Here is a 22,453-nt window from a genome sequence, read left to right as displayed (position 1 = left end):
ACTTCAGTGATGAACCACAGATGAGGGGCAGTCATAGAGAGTGTCACCTTTCTTTGCAAAACTCTTGGTAAATCTGGGGACTTTTTTCTAATAACATCAATATTGAATGAACACTGAAGTCAGGAATGTGAGCCTGGACCAGCCAGAAGTTTCAGGTGTTATGTCTGCATCCCCAGGCGCCATGCTCATCGTACCCAGATTAATTATTGTGAGGCTGCGTGAGCCAAACTGCGGAAGGCATCAACAGATATTCACTGACAAAGCACAAAGACTTTAACGTTACCACAACACAGCTCATCTCACACTGAGGCATGAGTCACAGACAGACACGCCTGCAGGTAACTGTAGGAACACACCACAACCTGCACACACATGTCCTACCCGAACAGACTGTTTCTTCTACCACAGTCATAGAAAACAAAAACAGCTTTCAATTACACTGGTTCTTTCTGCCTCGGTTCCCGCTGTGTTATCTCCCCGAACAGCTTCACACCAAGTATTCTGGAAATCCATCTGCACCAAACCAAACCTGACACCTGATCACAGAAACACAATGTCTGATCCTACAACCTCCCGATCCTTGTAAACACATCAGTGAACTTCACATGAGTTAACATGACATTCTAAAAAAGAGAAATGAGACACCATCTGGGTTATTTTCAAATGTGCAGTACAGGTTAATGACCATGATGATCCATGTCAGAAAGAGGTGGCGAGTGATGAAGTTTGAGTTGTCTGTCATGCCTGTGTCACTGTCCTGTGATCATTGTCAGTGCTCCTCACCTGTCTCATACCATGCTGCGACCCAGCTGTTCTGTCTCTCTATAATCTCTAAGAGATGTGATCTGTCTCAGCCTCTGGAGAGAGGAGTTTTTATTCAACTCTACTCAGCTGACAGAGAAACTACAGTTTTTATGATCTTCTCTGAATTGTAATTCTGGGAGCTCTCACACTGTCATCACAGCAGACATCAGAGGTGGTCTCAGTCAGACCTGAGAGAGAGAGAGAGACGAGAGAGAGTAAGAGAGACAGAGAGAGAGAGAGAGAGAGAGAGACAGACAGAGAGAGAGAGAACAAGAGAGACAGCATGTCGCACCTTTCCCTAACTCCAAGATAGTGATGTCCACTCTGTTACCCAAGAAGGATTTTCAACCACATACAATAGAGTGAACATCAGCATCTCCAGAAACTGTGAACTGTAGCCAAATGTCCACATGGTCCACTACCGCTCTCTCAGTGTGCAAGATCTTTACAATCACATTCACCTCTTCAAGGACGCAGTCCCACTGTTCACTAAGACATTGAAAGATGTCATGCTGAGCCAAAGAGGAACAGTTAACAGGAGGAGCAACACAGGGACCCTAAACACTCACACTCCACACGCTGAGGAGAGCCCACCAAGTCAGGCCACAACCACCACAACGACCACAGTGCAGACCTTAGGAGAGCACCAGCCATATCCAGTCTGCGCAAACCAACCCCAGACCCAGGACCTTGCCACTTCCCAGACCTTTTGCACCACCACCTCCTAAACAGCAACAGAAGGAACAGATCCAGCAAAGCAAACCATCTTACTCTGAGGTGGTAAGAGGAGCAGCAGGCCCCGCCCACAGTGAACTGAGAGCCATCTAGGACATGTTGAGTACATTATGCTCTCATCTTATGGGCCACAGTCATGGTCAGTGGTAATGAGCAGGTAGTGGTTCTTTAACAAAAAGTAACCAAACTAAATGCTGGATGTACACACAAGTTAAAAAATGAAATATATGGTCTATGTAATAATCACTTATTATATAATAATAATCCTATATTACGTATTTGATGTTTAGAGCAGTTATTTATTTCTTCTCTTTTTAAAATTGCAATCTTTTACATTTTAAATGAAATCATTTAGCATATCTGTTTGGAATATTCAGGGTTTCAATTCTTAATGAAAAAGGGGAAATATCACATTTGGATAAAAAAGATATAACCCATCACTAGAGCTGACCTTAACCTCCCTGACCTCCCAGAGAGGAACAACTATAACAAAAACACAAACCAGGAAGGAAAACAAATCTTACAGCTCTGCAGAGCTCTGGGTCTGTACATTGTCAATAGAAGGCAGCGAGGGGACTCCTCTGGACATTCTAGATATTCTTCAGACCTTGGCAGCAGTACAGTTGATTATGCTTTAACAGACTTAGACCAAACCTATTTGAGAGCCTTCACAGTAAAGGAACAAACACCTCCATCAGATCACTGTCAGATCACTCTGTACCTGAAAAGAACAAACACAGGTGACACATGTTCCCAGCCCTGTAAGCTATACAAAATAAAGAAGAGATACAGATGGGATCCAAACAGTCTGCAGCAGTACCAGGAAGCAATGGTCAGTGAAGAGATCCAGTCTCTTCTGGACTCCTTTCTAGACCAGATCTACCCTCAGAATACAGACAGTGTAGAGATGCATCAGGTGAACATTAACCACATACTTGATCATTTGGCCTCATTATCAAACTTAAAATGTCAAACAAAACAACCAAAGAAAACAAACAAAGAAAAGTGGTTTGATTCAGACTGCAAAACCATGAGAAAGACACTAAAAAAGTGTCAAACCAAAAACACAGAGATCCAGACAGCCAGGGGCTCTGCTGAGTTAGTGTGAGACTCTGAAACAATATAAAAACACACTAAGAGCAAAAAAAGAACAATATCTACAAAACCAGTTACAACTGATGGAAGAGTCTCTGGAGTTAAATAATTCTAGGAAAACTGGAACTCATTTAGCAAGAACAGTTAATTCAAAATGAAGATGCTTGGAATCATTTTGAAGATCTCTATAGAAAACCTACAAAGAATCAAGCGCTAGAGAAGACCTCAGAAAAAACTGAAACATCTTCAAGGAGCTGTAAAGAATTATCAGACCCAACTGGATTACCCCATCATGGAGTCAGAGCTGGAGACAAACTGAAGGCTCTGCAGCTCAGAAAAGCAGGTGGGCTCGATGACATCTTAAATGAGATGTTAAAATATACCAGCCAGAGATACAAACAGGCCATACTAAAGCTGTTTAACCTCATACTGAGTGTGGGTCATTTCCCTGAAAGTTGAGTGAAGGGCTGATCACACCAATCTTCAAGAATGGAGATAAATCTGATCCCATCAATTACAGAGGCGTCTGAGTGAGCAGTAACCTGGGGAAGTTATTTAGCAGCATTTTAAATTCAAGGATTACAGACTTCCTTGTCCAGCGCATTATCAGCAAAAGTCAGATTGGATTCCTTCCAAATTATAGAACAGCTGACCATGGCTTCACCCTACACACACTAATTGATAAATACATAAATCAAAATAAAGGCACAATTCATGCATGCTTTGTTGATTTTCAGAAAGCTTTTGGTTCAGTCTGGCATGAGGGATTACTTTTTAAACTAATAGAAAGTGATGTAGGGGGAAGTCCTTTGATATAATTACATCAATATATGAAAATAACAAACAGGCTGTGAAAACTAAATGCACAGACATAGTGAAGCAGGGCTGCAACCTCAGCCCCACCCTCTTCAATATTTACATTAATGAACTGGCAACATTATTAGAACAGTCACCAGCACCAGGTCTCACATTTCAAGACACAGAAATCAAGTGTCTGTTTTATGCAGATGACCTGGTCATACTGTTTGCTACTGAACCGGGTCTTCAGCAGAACCTGGACCTTCTTCATCAGTACTATCAGACCTGGACCCCTGACAGTCAATATGAAGAAGACCAAAATCATCACTTTCCAGAAAAGACCAAGGCTGCAGAGGAATGACCCAACATTTAAAATAGGAGAGACACAAATAGACAAAATGATGGCAAAAATCCAACAAGTTTTCTCCCTGTACAGAGAAAAACTCAAACTCTGCCTGCAGAGCTCAATCAGGCCAACGCCCTTTACTTCTGAATATTCAGAAAAGATTTTACTTCTTCTACAGCTCGGGAGACAAACTTGAGATTCTCATCTCAGCCTCATTTTAGTTTCTATTTTGTCTAAAATGTTTCTCATATGTTTCTCCTAAAATTCACTAGGAGAAATAGGTGAGACTGAATAATTAGAGGGAGTCATACTTTAGACTTATGGGAGATACCTTGCTAATCTCAATTCAGTGTTTAATGGCTCCTTTATTTCTCCTTTGGAAAAGAAAATGAGCAATACTGGAGCTACTATGGAGCAATATGAGACACACACACACACACACACACACAGACACCTTACAAATGCTGCAGCAAATAAGAAGTTCCATGTGAAGTTCTCCATGAAATCGTTGCCAGGATACAGACTAAACATCTTGAGGCACTTATAATAATATCAGGTGACTTCAATCATGTGACCCTCTCCTCCCACCTGACTCGATTTATCATTCTAAACAACACGGATCATCCACTTCATAACATCGTGATGGGCCTCTCTCTTGACTGCAGGATGGAGAGATATAGAAGATCTTTGTAACCACAACCACCAGGCTTTATAATTCTATAGCAAATAGCAGATGAGCTGACAGACAAATGAATTTCCCTTTTGGGATGAATAAAGTAATCTGAATCTGAATCTGAATCTTTATTAAAATTCAAAACAGCAGGACTCAATTGTTAATTACAATGACAATGAGTATTGTGAGTATTTCAAGTAGCTGCAGTAACGTTAACAATAACAATAAAGTTAACAATAAAGTTAACATTTAAAGACAGCAAAAGCTATTCTAACATTGTCATCATTATAAAATCTGAACAATAAATGTGCCTCTTTTCAGTAAAAATGTGTTTTTAAAACAGTAACAATGTCTCTACCAACTTTACACCAATGCACAACATTGAACAACTTCAAACACTGAACACAACATGCAGCATTTGCATACAAGGGCTTTTTTGAACATAGTCATTTCAACAAATGTCTATCAGTATGCCACATCCAATACTTTACAGTGTTGTGGCCCTGATGCAGCATTTGTTTATGAAGGCTTTTTTGACCTTACTTTTCTCCACCGGTGTCCATCCATCCAGTGTACTACAGCACATGATGTAAGCTGCAAGAAGAAAGAAAAGAAAGCACAAATTACAAATTGCATAATGTAACTGCAGTTCCACGACAGTATTGAGAGCTTTTTTTTTATTCCGATATCACAAAATTCACATTGAAATATCTCTATGGTTCACACAGGAGGAAATTCAGTAAAACTGTGAGGACACTGAAACAATCACAACGTTAAATGTAGCTATGTGATACATGGGGTTCCAACACTTCAGAAACTATGCCAAATTTGACCAGATATGTTGATGAATGTGAGAAGGGGCAGAAGAAAGAGAGAAAAACAAACTAGAAATAAAAAATAAAATTAGAACAAATTCATTTTTGAAAATAATTTGTGCTTCTTTATGTTGAAAAAGTTGATGGTTGGATGTATGTTAAGCAGTACTTGAGGAAGATGAAGCATTGTTGAAAAACAAAAACATGTTGATTTTCTGGAGCTGCAACTATTAGTTGATTAGTTATCAATTAATAATTAAATAAGGGGAAAAAATCTGATTCCAGCTTCTCAAAGGCCCAATATAGTACCCTAGAACCACTTTAGGTTAGAGGCTCGGGTTGTGCCACAAACCCAAAGTGTCAGTATTGGACAACCTGGGAATGAGAATGATAGCTGATGATAGATAGCTGAAGTCACCCCCTTTGTGTTAACCCTATGGGACCTTATTTCTGGAAAAATATGTATTAGAGGTGTCACAATCTTGATTGTAAATTGGATACTGATCAAAATGACATCACAATCTCGAACTTCTAAATCATACATACATATACATACATACATGCATATATCATACATACAATCATACAACATAGCATACTTGTCCACAGGCAACACAATAAATATGGCAAGACATCTCCACATGCATCATAAAGATGTAAAGATGTGAAGAGTGCACACTGCAGTTACAAAAAAGAGTAACTAGATGGCAGGTACCTTCTGACTTCTCTTTTGTTTAGTTATTTTCCAACTGACTGGTGAAACAAGTTATTGCTACATTATATTGTTAATAAATGATTTAAATTTGACAATAAGACCTTAGGCCTACATAATGGAGATTATGTCACTCATGACACCATGTAGACCATCTTTTGAAATAAGAAATAAAAATTAAAGGTGACATAGAATGGTTGAACGGGCTATTTATCCTTGCTCTGTGATGTGAAATGTACACACAAAAAAATTGTTTGGGTCTGTTATGTCTCAGAAGCTTCCTAAAACCCCATCTCAAAAAGCTATTTCAGGGTAGGGTAGGGTATTTTGCACGCACCATTTGGCACCTAATAGGCGCCCTTTCGGGTTTAACTGGCAACCTCATTATGAAATGCAAACGCTTGACGCTGATTGGCTGCCTTTGCTGCACTCCGCTGCGGAGCATCAAACACTGGGAGTAGCCGGCTTGAAATTGTCCCAGGTTTGTAAAACAGTCCGGGGTGAAATGGGCTGAACAAAGTAACAATCTTTGGTTGAATGTTGTGGGAATGTGATTAAAAATAAATAGTATCCAAGCATCTCGTGCAATTCTATCGGTGGGAAGGTTGTGAAAAGTCTGAATGCCACTAGCACAGACAGGAAGTGTACTCGCCATTGCACCTTGAACTTCGCGAATTCGGCTGCAATTTACTTGCCGTAGGGGGCGGGAAGGCGGGCGTATGCAAATTATTTCAAAGGGGAGGGAATGGAATGAGAGTGGGGGGGCAGTGAGACCCATTTTACATCAAATGCAACCGTTGTTCAGATTGGCCCATTTTCTGCCGGCCAGTTCGAAAAGCGGAATTTCTATGAAACAGAGATGTTCATAATACATAGCACTTTTTGTATGTTCTTGAATGTGGGTTGACTACAGTATTCGACAGAGACAAGGTAAAAATGTTTTTTGATTCTCTGATTCTCTCCTTTAAATTAGTTATTATGGCATAAAACCAATGATTCTAGATTAGACTAATCTAAAAGTGGCATAGCCATCTATGCTAAAAGGGGAAAAAAGATCAAGAATAGAATGTAATCATGACCTTAAAATCGAAAATCAAATCGTATACAGCATTTGGAGAATCGTGACACCCCTCATATGTATGGCAGTGAACAGCGATAGACAACTTAACTTCTGATCCCATGAATTTAGTCATGAATTACACATGATGTTTGTTAATTTATATCTCTACAAAATGTTACCTGATTAAAGAAAAATAAGCATGAAAATAGTGAAGTATTTTGTAGTTTTGTGTGAAACTGGTCAGTAAACTAAATGTCTCATCTTACACAATATATTATACGTCAATAGTATCCACTTAGCTGTTTCATGCACAAATGTATCTTACATGTATCTTATCTTATCTTTATGCAGCGAATCCTGTTCCTTTTCTTTCAGCTGGGAAGCAAAAGAACAAGCAAGACTCAATATACATGTGACTACATGCCGGAACAAAACACACATGCATCGTGTTGACGCTAGCTTCAGCAGCTCTGGGTAGCATGACGTCACTTAGGCAACTCTTGGGTGTGTAGTAACTGTAACTGTGACTTTTTGAGTTGTAAAGTTATATTTTAAATTGACAAATATATGTGTAATTCATGACTTCGGCTCTCTATATTGGGTTCCCACACATTTTTACTAATGAATTTCCACAACTTTTCCATAACAGTTCCATAAATTGTTAACTACCAAATGAGCAATGTATTTACTTAGAATCCCATTGACTTTGAACTTATCCAGGACTGTCTTCCCATCTGGCACCTTTCCGTGTTTCCCAAACGTAAATAATTCATCAAAAAGAAGATGGAACGAGCGAAGGCAGTCCTTCTTTGCTTCTGCATGGATTGCAGCCAGGCGGGTAGAGGACACAAAGAGGCCACTTTCTGGATACAGCTCTTGCTTCCCAGATCTGTTTTTTGGAGCCCCAACACCAGCCTGAAGTTGGATCTGTTCCACTTTGTCCAGAAAGCTTTTTAATGCCTCGAGGTGCTCACCACCTGTGACACAAAAGATGAATTACCTTACAGGGACACAGCAGCAATCATAAACTCAAGAAAAGGAAGAGACAAGTTTTTTTTTAAAAATCAAAAGATTTCATGATGGGCTAAGATTTTTACCAAATTGTTTAAAGATATTAAGTTTTAGCTTAATCACCAAATAACTCCCAGTGTCCAAAGTAACAAAAATTAGTAGAACTTTACAAATCAGAATTACAATTTAATGTTCCACAATTAATGACACTTGATTATTGTCCACATTATTTGCATTATAACTCATTTTACAGTGCATGTGTGTACTGAATAGCAATTGGGTACCTTAGGAAAATTGTGTGAGAAAAAAGTAATAGTGTTAAAGGAACAATTAATTGCAACAGAGAGACAAAATGTACTTACGTATACCACACAGCACATCCTGCAGTTTGGCCTTCTCCTCCACTAATTTTTCCACCTCTGCCTTGCATGCCCTGCATGGCTTCCATGATCTGTCTTCTGTTGATTCAGGTGAACTGAAACATGGTTCTCCACATTCTGGAAGTGGATCACGCTCAATGATGAAAGTATCTGCAGATGAGCTTGAAGTCTCATGTTCAGACATACTAGTCTGGCTCTGGTCCCCGAGAACAGCAGGTTTTTGGTGTGTATTAGGACTGTACAACATTTTGAGAAAGCTGTCTTTGGCTGTTACAGTAGGAGCTGGTGGCCGTCTTTGCTGATCCAAATCCGCCAAAACAGGCTGTTGTGACAGGTCTGAAAATGTGGGCAGTGCCGTGTGAGGTTGGTGATGCTTTGGATACTGTGAAAGGTTGGAAAGATGTGTGACTGGAGACAGAGTGGGTGCATACTGGTGGAGCGGCTGGATAGGTGGATGCTGGTAGTATGGATGCATATGTGGCGATGCCTGGGAAACTGGAAGCTGGTACTGTGGCCAGGCAGTTACAGGCTGGTGCTGTGGCTGGATAAGTAAAGATGACTTGGTAGGTGGAAGTTGGTACACTGGCCAGGCAGTTGGAGGCTGGATGACATTGTGGTCCACAGTATTTGGGTGATTCTGTGCAGAGGTGGACTGACCTGCTTGAGGTAGGGATGGAAGGTTGTAGAATCTTTGAGCAGCTGCATCTCTTTTTTTCATGTCTTTCTTTCTGGCCTACTTGGCATCCACTGTCTTGTCAGCTGTTCCAATGAAGTCCACTGTGGCATCGTAGAACTTGTTGTCAGACCATCTTGCAAGTACTTCTTCCCCTGTTTTCAGATCTCTAAGGCAAGCGATGGGTTTATCATCTTTGCTTAGTATATCACAGACATTAAAAATCTTTGCTGTGTATCCATCTACAAAGGTCAAAAATACAAAAAGTCCTGAAAATGAACACAGAGAGACAACACAGAGACTTTGAGTAAACCAGTACAGGCTAAAAATCAATCTTACTTAAACATGCTACTATATCTTATTGGTCTCAATTCTAATCCTCTTCGACCTTAGCAAAGCTAAAAATTTATCTCTTCACTTTAGCTTTCAACTAGCATTAACTTTATTCTTTTTGCATTTGCTTCACACTTCTTCACTCATGTGACTCTTTTAAACATTGTATTTGATTTGTGCACTCTTTATTAATATTTCAGCATTTTACTGTAGTCACCTGGTCTTACTTTGTCTCAAATTGATGTGTTAAATAATGGTTTCAGTAAATTGTCAATATATTTTAAAGAATTAAATTCTAAAATCTGCAATAAAGTGGCAACAGAGTTTCTGCAGGTATCAACAATTAGAGACCTATTTGCAATTTCATGCCTATCCTGGAAAAAAAGTAGTTACTTTTTCTGATGAGAATTTTATTTTATTGAAATAACATTTTTAAATCAATCTCCCAGCCCCAAATGTAGGGATAATTTGACCAATAGGGTTGTAAAATTCTGTCACTAAAACGTACACAGTTTCAAGTGAGTGTTACTCTCCCTTTTCTTGACATTTCTTTAAAAAATCCTGTAAATCAATGTTTGTGCCTGAAGCTGCTACTATATTGATAATAATAATCCCAGTGATAAGAGACCAGAGACTGTCAAAGATTTTGGTTATTATGGAGTCCAAAGTAAGTTAAAAATGACAATCACTTCAAAAATTAGCTAAGCCTGGGGCGCCCCGATGGCCAAGTGGTTGGGGCGTCCCGCGTTGGCCTTGCGGCCGTTGCCGGTTCACGTCCCGACCGAGTCGATACTTGCTGCATGTCGTTCCCCCGCTCTCCTCCCTGTTTCCTGTCTGTCTCTACTGTCACTATCAATAAAGGCAAAAAATCCCCCCCCCCCCAAAAAAAAAAAAAAAAAAAAAAAAAAAGATTTTGCTAAGCCGTGTAGTAAAATAATAACTCAATTACCATCTGAGTCATCTCTGGGTCTGGTTCATAAAAACCCATCTTCTTCAGTGGGTTTCATGCTCTTTTAGGCATCTCTTTTTTAGTACTTCCTGCTGGGCCATCCATCCTGTTAAATACACAAAAGTACAACACATTTTAATTATTTAAAAAGGTGGTTCAATGTCTTATTTAGTTTTATCATGTCATTATATCTCATAATTTGGTACAGCAACTTGTTGATACCTTTGGATACACAGATTATGTTAATTTAACCATATCAGACTACTCAGGGACTGAAAAACATGATCTAAAATCCACCAGACAAACCACAATAAGACACAAAGGCCTTAAAGGAACATCATAGTAAAAATCCAGGCTGTGACTTCTGATGTTTGGAGATTTCTGTAAGAATTGCACTTTTCTGGGATAAGTTGTTGGGCTCTTCTGCTCTGGACATTGCTCCTAAACCCCTGCTTATTGATAACATATCTTGGAAAGATGCACCTTCTCAATTCCCTACGTCTCGAGTTTATAATGTTAATAGGGTGACCATATTTTGATTTCCAAAAAAGGAGGACACTTGGCTCCACCTTGAGATACTTAAATGATACTCGAAGTTTACTCAAAGATGCCTTATAACTTTAATTTATTTAAAGTATGCCTCCTCTGTATGTATAACCAAGGATACAAATTCAGTTAGGCTTCTCAGAGGTTATTCAACATGCTTAATCATGCCTAAAATAATCTCTCTTTAACAAGTGTCAGTAGTACAAAAATAAAATTTAAATATCTGCAATGAAATAATGATAGAAATAATGCCTCTTCTGTATTAGAAAATCATTAACAAAATATCTCCTACTATCTTTTCAATGTAACAATGTAAATAATAAAATAGTAACCCCACAGAGATACTACTTTAACAAACAAAAAATATTACTTCAACCTTTAGGTTTTTTTATTCTGTGTCCATGTGAGCTTTCAGATCCCCGGCACCTTTATTTGACATGGAAACATGAGTGCCAGTTTTGCATACAGTGCACCTCGTCTCCCATTAGTCCCGACCGGGATGGTACACTGGGATTTTTTCTAGCAGTAGCAGAGTAGCAGAGCTGCCCACATGGACGCTTCTAGAGGATGACGTCACACGCAACAAAGTACCATATTCTGTGCAAAGCGCCAGTCAATTTGAAAATGAAAACCGGACATTTTCACGAATTTATATTTTTTTTAAAACCCAAGATGTCACAAGATGTGACAAGACGTGAAAAGTGGACATGTCCAGGCAAAAGAGGACGTTTGGTCACCCTAATGTTAAGTTACGTTAACAGTTAAGGTTAGCTAACCTTAACAAGTTCATGGCCACATGTGGTCCGGGCTTATAGCCTCACTAGCTAGCTTCACTATTTCAGAATCAGAATCAGAATCAGAATCAGTTTTATTGCCAAGTATGTTTCCACATACAAGGAATTTGTTCTGGTGATTGGTGCAATTGGAGGTTCTTGGAGGTTCTAGTTCAGTTTTAGTTTCTGCCTGTATGTGGGAATCAGGTGGACCATGACATGGTCAGAGTGGCCCAGTGCAGCCCGGGGGACGGCGGGATAAGCACCACTGATTGTGGTGTAACAGTGGTCCAGAGTGTTCCCCTCTCTGGTCGGACAATTAACAAACTGTCTGTATTTGGGCAGTTCGTGACTGAGGTTCCCTTTGTTAAAGTCACCAAGGACAATAACTACGGAGTCCGGGTTGGTCTGCTCCACACACAGTATCTGCTGTGGCCTGTGGTGGGATGGAAACACCGACCAGGATGAATGAAGTGAACTCACGGGGGGAGTAGAAGGGCCTGCAGTTTATGATGAAAGTCTCCAGGTCAGGAGAACAGTGCTGCAGGATCACTGTCACGTCTCTGCACCAGCCACTGTTAGCATAAAAGCAGATTCCTCCACCTTTCGTTTTGCCGGACAGCTCTGTGTCGCGATCCGCTCTGAAGAGCTGGAAGCCGGCCAGCTCCAGCGCAGAGTCCGGATCGATCCACACAGCCACGTCTCCGTGAAGCACAGGACGGAAGATGAAGAAAAGTCTCTGTTCTTCTGCACCAGTAGCTGAAGTTCATCCAGCTTGTTGGGCAGTGAACGCACCTTGGAGAGAAAGATACCTGGGAGCGTGTGCGAAGTCCGCGCCGGCGGAGACGCGCAAGCGCACCGGCACGTTTTCCGCTCCTCCGGCGTTTCACTGCGAGAGCAGCGGTCAGTGACCTCTGACCAAAATGTCCAATAATCCCACAGGTGAGTCGAGAAAGGTGGAAAAAATCCTCAGGAATTGTTTCTCTGATGTTAATGAGCTCTTCTCTGGTGAAAGAGCTCCAGAAACCAAAGCAGAAAACTGAATTTATAAAGAAAATAAGGCAAAAAAGTGCGCACCAACACACCGAGGCAGCCATCCGCGGCGCCATGGCAACTGGAACCTGAAATGGCCATATTTGCCACATATGCCGACCAGTTTCTTCAAAAAAGTATCAGAAACACTCGCTATCTACACTTTACAAAGTTTTACCCAAATTACGTTTGACAAAGATGTAGCTTACCTTCTTTTTCGTCCTGTGGCGGTTCCTTCTTCCTTCATCCCTCCTGCCCGCAACTCCATACATTAATTTAAGGCAGGACTTAACGTCGTTAAGGCAACCCGATGTCAATTAGCCAATCATGATACAGCATTTGAGACTGATGGCGCTCTCTACCAATGAAATGTTGACGTTGGGGCTGCATCATCTACAGATTTCAAAGTTCACAACTTTTTTGCGCCAAATGCAGCTCGTTGATGCATAAAGAAAACAAAGATGCAGCTCCTCCGGTGAGTGGATAAAGCTAAACTTTTTCTAAAGAATAAGTTTACTTAATTATTTTCTTTATAAGTTTAGTTTATTTTAGTTAGCTTTGTAAACATACAATACATTTCAATTATTTCTTGAGTTTTGTAATGACTAGTTTTTGTTTTTATTTTTATTTCAGTTGACTGAAATTATTTTTTACACATTCATTATTTCTATATCATATTTTTTCGTTTTCATTAACTTTAATAACCGATAATACCCCAATAATAAAATGGTGATTTTAGAAATATGAAATCAGTGTACCTACCAGCTTATAAATGTTACTGTGATCGTTTTCATTATGATTATGATTTAATCATCTTTATTTTAATCAATCTTCTTTTAATAGGAAAGGTTGCACATGTGTATAATTACTCAATTTCTGTAACCCTTTTCAGTCAGAATAAATTGCATATCATATTTTGTGCACCACTATATGCAAACTCCAAAATGTATGAACTATCTGTGCATTTTTTTTCTGTCATCCTGCAGCTCCATTTCTGACACCAGTCAAGCATGAATATTGCTCTTCAATAGAAGCTACAGATGGTAGTGAGGTGAGTCTTTATTACACCACCTAGTAAAACACAACCGTCACACTGAAGGCTCTGCCCCCCATTCTACTCTTACAAACTCTGGGAACCACAAGTTGACCTGCATTTAGAGAGCGAAGTGTCCTATTGGGAAAATAGGGAACTATAAGCTCTCCAAGGTATGATGGTGCCTGACCATTAATGGCTTTGTAGGTGAGGAGGAGGATTTTAAATTCTATCCTGGAGTTTACAGGGAGCCAATGCAGAGAAGCTAACACAGGAGAGATGTGATCTCGTTTCCTAATTCCTGTCAGTACTCGTGCTGCCGCATTTTGGATCAATTGGAGGCTTTTTACTGAATTTTTGGGACATCCTGACAATAAAGAGTTACAGTAGTCCAGTCTTGAGGTAACAAATGCATGAACTAGTTTTTCAGCATCCTTTAGACACAGAATGGGTCTGATTTTTGCAATATTGCGCAGGTGGAAGAAGGCTGTCCTAGAGACTTGCTTTATATGTGAAGTAAAGGACAAGTCCTGGTCAAAAATGACACCAAGGTTTCTGACTGTAGCACTGGAGGCCAAGGTGATGTCATCCAGAGTCAGTATATTATCACATAGTGTATCTCTGAGGTGTTTTGGGCCAATTACAATAACTTCAGTTTTGTCTGAATTTAAGAGTAAGAAATTACTGGTCATCCAGGTTTTTATGTCCTTAAGACACACCTGAAGCTTGGCTATCTGGTTAGTCTCACCTGGCTTCATGGATAAGTACAACTGGGTCATCTGCGTAACAATGGAAATTTATCTGGTGCCTCCTAATAATGTTTCCTAGAGGAAGCATATATAGACTGAAGAGCATTGGTCCTAGCACAGAACCTTGTGGAACTCCATGACTGACTTTAGTGTTGATAGAAGAGTCATTATAAACATGAACAAACTGGAGTCTATCTGACAAATATGACTTAAACCAGCTTAGTGTGGTTCCTTTGATGCCGACCATATGTTCTAGTCTCTGTAATAAAATCTTATGATCGATGGTGTCAAATGCGGCACTAAGATCTAGTAGGACAAGTATAGAGACAAGTCCATTGTCTGAGGCTATGAGGAGATCATTGGTAACCTTAACCAGAGCTGTTTCTGTGCTATGATGGACTCTAAAACCTGACTGAAAATCTTCAAACAAACCATTTCTGTGCAAATAATCACATAACTGGTTTGCAACAACCTTCTCAAGGATTTTGGAAATAAAGGGGAGGTTGGATATAGGTCTATAATTGGCTAAAACATCAGGATCAAGAGTAGGCTTTTTAAGTAGAGGTTTAATTACTGCAACTTTAAAATCCTGCGGTACATAACCAGTTGATAAAGATAAGTTAATCAGACTTAATATAGAGTTGTCGATTAAAGGAAAAACTTCTTTGAACAGCCTTGTTGGAACGGGGTCTAGAAGACAAATCGATGGTTTTAGATGACGAAACTGTTGAAGCAAGCTCAGAGAGATGTACAGGAGAGAAACAGTCAAAATATAAACCAGTTACAGTGGACTCTGAGGCTGCTGAAGTGGACAGTACATCTGAGCCAGCTGTGGGGAGGAGATGGTGAATTTTTTCTCTAACAGAGACAATTTTATTTGTAAAGAAGCTCATAAAGTCATTACAGCTGAGGGCTAAAGGAATAGATGGATCAACAGAGCTGTGGCTGTCTGTCAGCCTGGCTACAGTGCTGAACAGAAACCTGGGATTGTTCTTGTTTTCTTCTATCAATGATGAATAATAGGATGTTCTGGCTTTACGGAGGCTTTTTTAATACGCCAATAGGCTGTCTTTCCAAGCCTTTAGAGATTCTTCCAGGTTAGTAGAACGCCACCTTCTTTCTAGTTTCCTTGAATTTTGCTTTAAAGCTCGTGTTTCTGAGTTGTACCATGGAGCTAGCCTTCTCTGACTCACTACCTTCTTCCTCAGAGGGGCCACAGTGTCAAGAGTTGCACACAGTGAGGCTACAGTACTGTCAACAAGATCATCATCCTGTGTGGATATGAAGTTAAGAGAGCTGTTCCCTACTGCATTGATACATGGCAGTGGGCGAAGTACTGATGGGATCCTTTCTTTAAATTTGATAACGGTATTGTCAGGGAGACACCTGCTGTAATAGATTTTTTCCCCAGATGCTCTGTAGTCCATGACTGAAAACTCAAATGTTAACAGAAAATGGTCAGATAAAAGAGGGTTTCTGGGAGAAACTGTTAAATATTCAATGTCAATCCCATAAGTCAGAACCAGATCAAGGGTCTGGTTAAAAGAGTGAGTGGGTTCATTAACATGCTGAGAGAAGCCAATTGAGTCTAATAATGAATTAAATGCAATACTCAGGCTGTCACTTTCAACATCTACATGAATGTTAAAATCACCCACCATGATAACTTTATCTGTGCTGAGAACTAACTCAGATAAAAAGTCTGAGAACTCAGATAAGAACTCAGAGTAAGGGGCAGGTGGATGATATACAGTAACTAGTAGGACTGGTTTTTGTGTTTTCCAGTTTGTGTGTGACAGACTAAGAATAAGGCTTTCAAATGAATTATGATTAACCTTAGGCTTAGGATTTATTAATAAATTGGAGTGATAGATGGCTGCCACCCCTCGGCCTGTGCTTTGAGGGATATGAACGTTAACATGAGTGGGGGGTGTTGATTCATTTAAACTAACATATTCATCCTGCTGCAGCCAGGTTTCAGTCAGACAGAGCAGATCAATGTGATGATCAGTTATCAGATCATTGACTAGTAGAGATTTAGATGAGAGTGATCTGATATTCAATAAGCCACATTTAATTTTCCTGTTATTTGGTTCTGGAATAACAGTTGTGTTAATTTTTATTAGGTTTTCATGTCTAACTCCTCCTCTGTTCACTTTTGATTTATTACATTTAAATTTAGGTGGTTGGGGGACAGACACAGTTTTTAGGGGGTGAATGGCAGGCAACTGCTCTAAGAGAGGCGCAGAGAAGAGTGTAAGACTGCGACTCTGCCTCCTGGTCTCAACTCTGGTTTGTCATGGCTTTGGCTTTCTAATAAACTCAGTGAAGTTTCTAGATAAGAGCGCAGCTCCATCCAGCGTGGGATGTATGCCGTCTCGTCTAATCAGACCAGGTCTTCCCCAGAAAGTCTGCCAGTTATCAACAAAGCCCACATCGTTAGCGGAACACCACCTCGATAACCAGCGGTTGAACGATGACAAGCGGCTGTACATGTATTAGACAGCACTCTCTACCACCTGCTATCCCGTCCCCCCAGTAGAGTTCTAGAAACTTCAATGCATCTATTTTAATCTAGTAAAATCAATGCTAACGCACCTTATATATATTATATATTATATTTGTATAATTTGTATATGTATAATTTTCATGTGCTTATTTCTACTGTTGAAATTATTTCAGGCAAACAGTTGGGCATATTTGAAAATGGCACAGAGGCACGACTCACGCTGGAGGAGAAAAGTGAAGAGCCAACAAAATACTTGCAAAAGATACAGAAGAAAGGTAAGGAAATGTACATTTTATTATTTTTATATTGTCACCTGCAGTGATTGAATATAATTACATTTACTTTTGACTTGACTTTTAGGTATTTTATTAAAAGCTGTTATGTTCTTCTCTCAGCTACATTTCATCAGCTACATTGCTTCTGACAACATTCCTCAATAATTTTATATATATATATATATATATATATATATATATATATATATAACAATTAAATTTGGTTTGAAATGACAGTCTGATAAGATCGCATTTATATGTAGGGTTTACAAAATATTAAGAACATGCCTGAGCATTTGTTGAAGAAGGGACTTTAGATGAAAATGTGTTATTTGATAATGACCTGTCATTGGATGATGATGACCTATCATTTGAGGACGGTTTAGAGCTAAACCAAGATGAGGGAACAGAACCCAAAAGCTCTACAAACACTGTAGATCATCCACTTTACAGAAATGCACCAATTTCTGTTGCAGAGAGTCTTCTCCTCATAATGACTTTTGCAAACAGACACAAAATAACAGGAAAAGCTCTCAGTGACTTGCTTACACTAATCTCTCTGCACTGCCCCTCTGATATGACGATTGCTCCTCTCTGCTTTTGCACAAATATTGTAGTGCATGCTTCATGACTGTTGAGAGTACAGACACCCAGTGTAAAACCTGTGAAGCCAATGTGTTGATGGAGGGGTCAACTTCCTATTTCATTGAGGTTCCCATTGAAGCACAACTGAAGAGATTGTTTGCTAAGGAAGGTTTTGAAGAAAAACTCAAGTTCAGGTTTAATAGACATAAAAAGTGTCATGACAGTATTGAGGAAATATATGACGGAGAAGCCTATCAGAAATTTACTACTTGCAATGGGCCTCTCAGTGATTCCAGAAACATTTCTTTAATGTGGAACACAGATGGCATACCCATTTTTAAGTCTTCAAAGTTTTCTGTTTGGCCTTTTTATTGTGTCATAAACGAGCTAAACTTTGTTGAACGCACTAAACGAGAAAACATGATATTTGCAGGTCTTTGGTTTGGGGACACAAAGCCATCAATGTTGACATTCCTTGAACCACTATGTGACACTCTGAACAAAATCGAAAGAGATGGAATTTCTGTTCAGCTTGCAGGAGCTCAAGAGCCTTTCATATGCCAAGCCTTTACCATTGCAGGAACCTGCGATTTGCCCGCAAAAGCAATGGTACTTAATACTGTTCAATTCAATGGACAGTTTGGGTGTCTAAAGTGTGAACAGCCAGGTCAAACAGTAAAGACAGGAGAAAGAGGTCATGTCTATGCCTTTCCTTTCCAGAAAACAGATCCAAAAGGCCCGCCTCGTACCCACACAGGGTTTGTAGATAATGCTAAGATGGCCTATGATTCCAACAGCATTGTACGTGGGGTGAAGGGACCTACCTTTCTCAGTAGACTAAAAAGCTATAATTTGGTCTTGGGTACAGGTATAGACTATATGCACTCTGTACTACTGGGAGTAATGCGTCTATTGATGTTTTTGTGGTTTTCCACAGAGTTTTCCCGATGTGCATTCAGTATGGTCAGGTCAATCAGAGAAGTTGACAAATGGATGAAAGAAATAAGACTGCCATTTTTGATTAGATTCCCTCGTTCTGTGTCTTCTCACAGAATGTTCTTTAAAGCATCTGAGTATCGGTCCATTTTGCTGTTTTTTGGGCCAGTTGTATTCTGGGGCATTCTTGTAGGCCTGTACTACAACCATTTCCTGCTCCTTAGTGAAGCAATCTTCATTCTTACAATGGAGTCAATAACCCCTGCGCAAATAGATCATGCTGAAAAACTACTCTGGAATTTCTGTTCTCAAATGAGTGGACTTTATGGTGAACGATACATGACAGCCAATATGCACTTACTTGTCCATTTAGCAGATAGCGTAAGAGCTCTTGGACCTCTGTGGACACATTCTTGCTTTCACTTTGAAGACAAAAATGGGTACTTACTTCGTCTTATACATGGGACCCAGAATATACCTGTCCAAATGGTGAATGCTGTAAAGACTATACAATCTCTCCCTAGCATCACACAAAACATAAAGCTGAACACAGTAGCTACAGAGTTTTTGACCAGAATGACAAATGGCGTTAGTTATCAAGCAAGTAATGTTGTCAATAGTGTGGCCATGTTAGGTGTACCATTCAATAGATCTCTTGAAACTGATGATATGTCTCTTCTGGAACAGTTTCTTGGTCAGGGTTTATATAATAATGTTGTCAAGGCATATAACAGAGCTCAAATAGGGAAAATGGTTTACACTTCCAAGCAGTATGTCAAAGCCAAAAGACGGAACAATTCCACAGTGTTATTTTGTGATGGTATGCAGATCAAATATGGCCAGATTGAATTATTGTGTTCCTACAAAGAAACCAGTGAAGCTCAGAATGAGATAAATCTTGCATTTGTGAATGAATTTGCAGTTGCAGGCATAAATCTTCTACGGGATACTTTGACAGGTGGGAGATGTTTCCATATTGTGAGCCTCCTGGAAGTTCCTGTAAAAAGGACAGTAGTTGGACTTGAAAGTATTTTGGGCAAGTTGATGTTCATTGATTTGTCCTCAATGCCTGGTATTGTGTTTGCTGCACATTTCCCTAACAAACTTGAAAGGGACTAAACATATTATGAAGTCAAAGACGTGATGTTATTGTGAACAGAAGAGCCCATGATTTTTTCAACCAGTTGAAATTCCTTACTGAAAATGTTAAGTCTCAAGTTGATGGACAGAAAGTTTATATTGTGATGCCATACCAAGACAAATGTCAGTGATCTCAACAGTTTTACGTGGGCAAATCTATTGTCACACAAAAAGGTCACTTTGGGGCTTAACATGAGAAGATACAGACATCTGAATATACTACATTGACACCACTAATGGTCTGAGTTTTGGCAGTTAAACTTTGATACAGCTGAAATGTATTTTCTTTGTCTTAAAGGCTACATTGTTGGATGCTAATATAGTTTTATGAACTTGAAAGACTGTTATAACTGCAATGTTCCATGTACATGTGTTCATATTGTTAGATTATTGATTTTGAGATGTCCAGTGAAACAGATTGTTGTTTCAAATGGTTTTTGTTGGCATTTTGTAAAATGAAATTTCCGCAATGCAAATGTCAAAAGTGTGGCATTCTGTTTACTGTTTTGATAGTTATTTTCCTAACTATATTCACAAATGTGTCCACTATTGGAGGCAATAGTAGTGGTAGTAGTATTTTTGAGTGACAAATAAACAGGGCTTTATTCTGATATTGCATTTTGTTGAAATAGTAACTTTATTGCTCTCAAGTTACCAATAAATTGCTGTTGTTTTTATTTTACAATGTGTTTTATGTGGTTCATGAAAAAAAACCTGAATTACGTGTAGTGGAATACTTAAAATTATTCATTGAAAATGTAATTAATATAAAAGCAGAAGGTCTTTGCAGCCTACAAGCATACATTTTCAATCAATTCATTCTGTGTACAGTAATACATAATTTAAAAAAAAATATCATGTGGATTACAATAAAGTCAACATGATAGATGATTAAAAGCAACCAAAACGTTGATCTAAGTCTGAGAATTTAATGAGTGCTTGTGGAGAGCTCTTCATTTGTTCTGTCTGAGCTTAGTATGAGATGCATGAACTGAAGCTGGGATGAGAATAGATTGAGTTCATAGAGAGAGCTCTCTGATTTCTCTGCCTGAGATCACAAAGAGACACAAAAGTTGAGAAACTCTGAGAATTATATTAGAGCTTGTTGAGATCTCTTCCGAAACTTAAAAGGAGACTAAATTGAGATTTAGTGCATCTCAGGAGAAAAAAATGAGACACAGGAGAAATAAACCTTAGTCTCAGTTTGGTGTCACACAGATCTCAAAGTCGTCTAGGAGAAGTAAATGAAACATTTTTGAGATCTCTTTTCGAATTTTCCTTTCCTCTGGGTTCTCACATTCTGGAGCCATGGGAAAAACAGTCACTTGCCTCTGACCATTATAACACCCTCACCTGCCAAGAGCTGACAGGAGTCAGAGTTCAGCCAACTGGTCCTGAGGCTAAATGACCTTTCACCCTCTGACATCACAAACCCCAGCCAGCCTCAGAGCAGTTACACCACCACTCAGAAGATTAGACTCAACCACACTTATAACTAAAGAAAAAGAAAAATACATCAGCTATTGGAACGATGTGACACACTCACAACACGAACTGGAAGCTTATTTGGCCCTAAACAGACGGTATGCTGGGGCAGAGAACCCACCACAGAGACTAATAAGAAACTGAGAAACACATTGACAATGTACAGACTCAGTGAGCATAGTCTGTCTGCCCAGAGAGGACAGGCTATTGCTGTCGCTGGGATGAGAGAGCTGTAGAGACAGAACTACATTTCCTGACAAAAATATAGAAATATTAGAGAGGAATTCTTCCCAAAATATGAAAAAATAACGTTTAACAGACAGGGAGAAACTACCGATCATTCTGGGAGAAAAGAAAGAATGTGCAGTGTTGCTGCTAAATATGTAATTTCCTGTCACAACAGAGTCACAAGAAAGCTAGATATAGAAATGTAGAAACCAAATGTGATCACCACCAAGTCTCCTCTTCTCTATTATCTGATATCTGCATGCATACATTTATATCTGTATATATGTGCGAATAAATGTGTATGTGTATGTATATATAATTCATTGTTTTTTTGCATGTCCTGATGGAACAGGATGTGTTGCAGCCCTGTACACTCACTATAAATTTAGGGAGTGACACAAACACATTGTTCACAAAGATTGAATTGAGAGTTACTCATAGTCTCTGGGTGTAGCAGTATCAGCAAAGTGCACAGGAGTGGCTCAGTAATAACAGTCACCTTTTCTACTCACAATGTTGGGAACAACTTTCACTGAGTGTCTGGAGGTGGAGAGGAGGAGATGGAACCATGACAAATCTGCCTCAGGAATTCTCACAGATCCAGGACTGCATTTATGTTTACAGTATGTTTACAGTATTTAGAGTATTATACAGACAACCAGTTCATTTTCAATGATTTCCTGTAACTGTTGCATGGGTCGCCGCCATGCAACAGTTACATATGAACAGTCACTGTTATGAACAGTCAGACCTCTGTGAATAGGCAAAAGGAATAGGG

The sequence above is a fragment of the Trachinotus anak genome, unplaced genomic scaffold (genome assembly GCF_046630095.1).
Source record: "Trachinotus anak isolate AG129_WGS33_773 ecotype Australia unplaced genomic scaffold, CSIRO_AGI_Tana_v1 ptg000010l, whole genome shotgun sequence".
Lineage (NCBI taxonomy): Eukaryota > Metazoa > Chordata > Actinopteri > Carangiformes > Carangidae > Trachinotus > Trachinotus anak.
The sequence above is the reverse complement of the archived record's forward strand: the minus strand, read 5'-3'. Positions refer to the sequence as shown.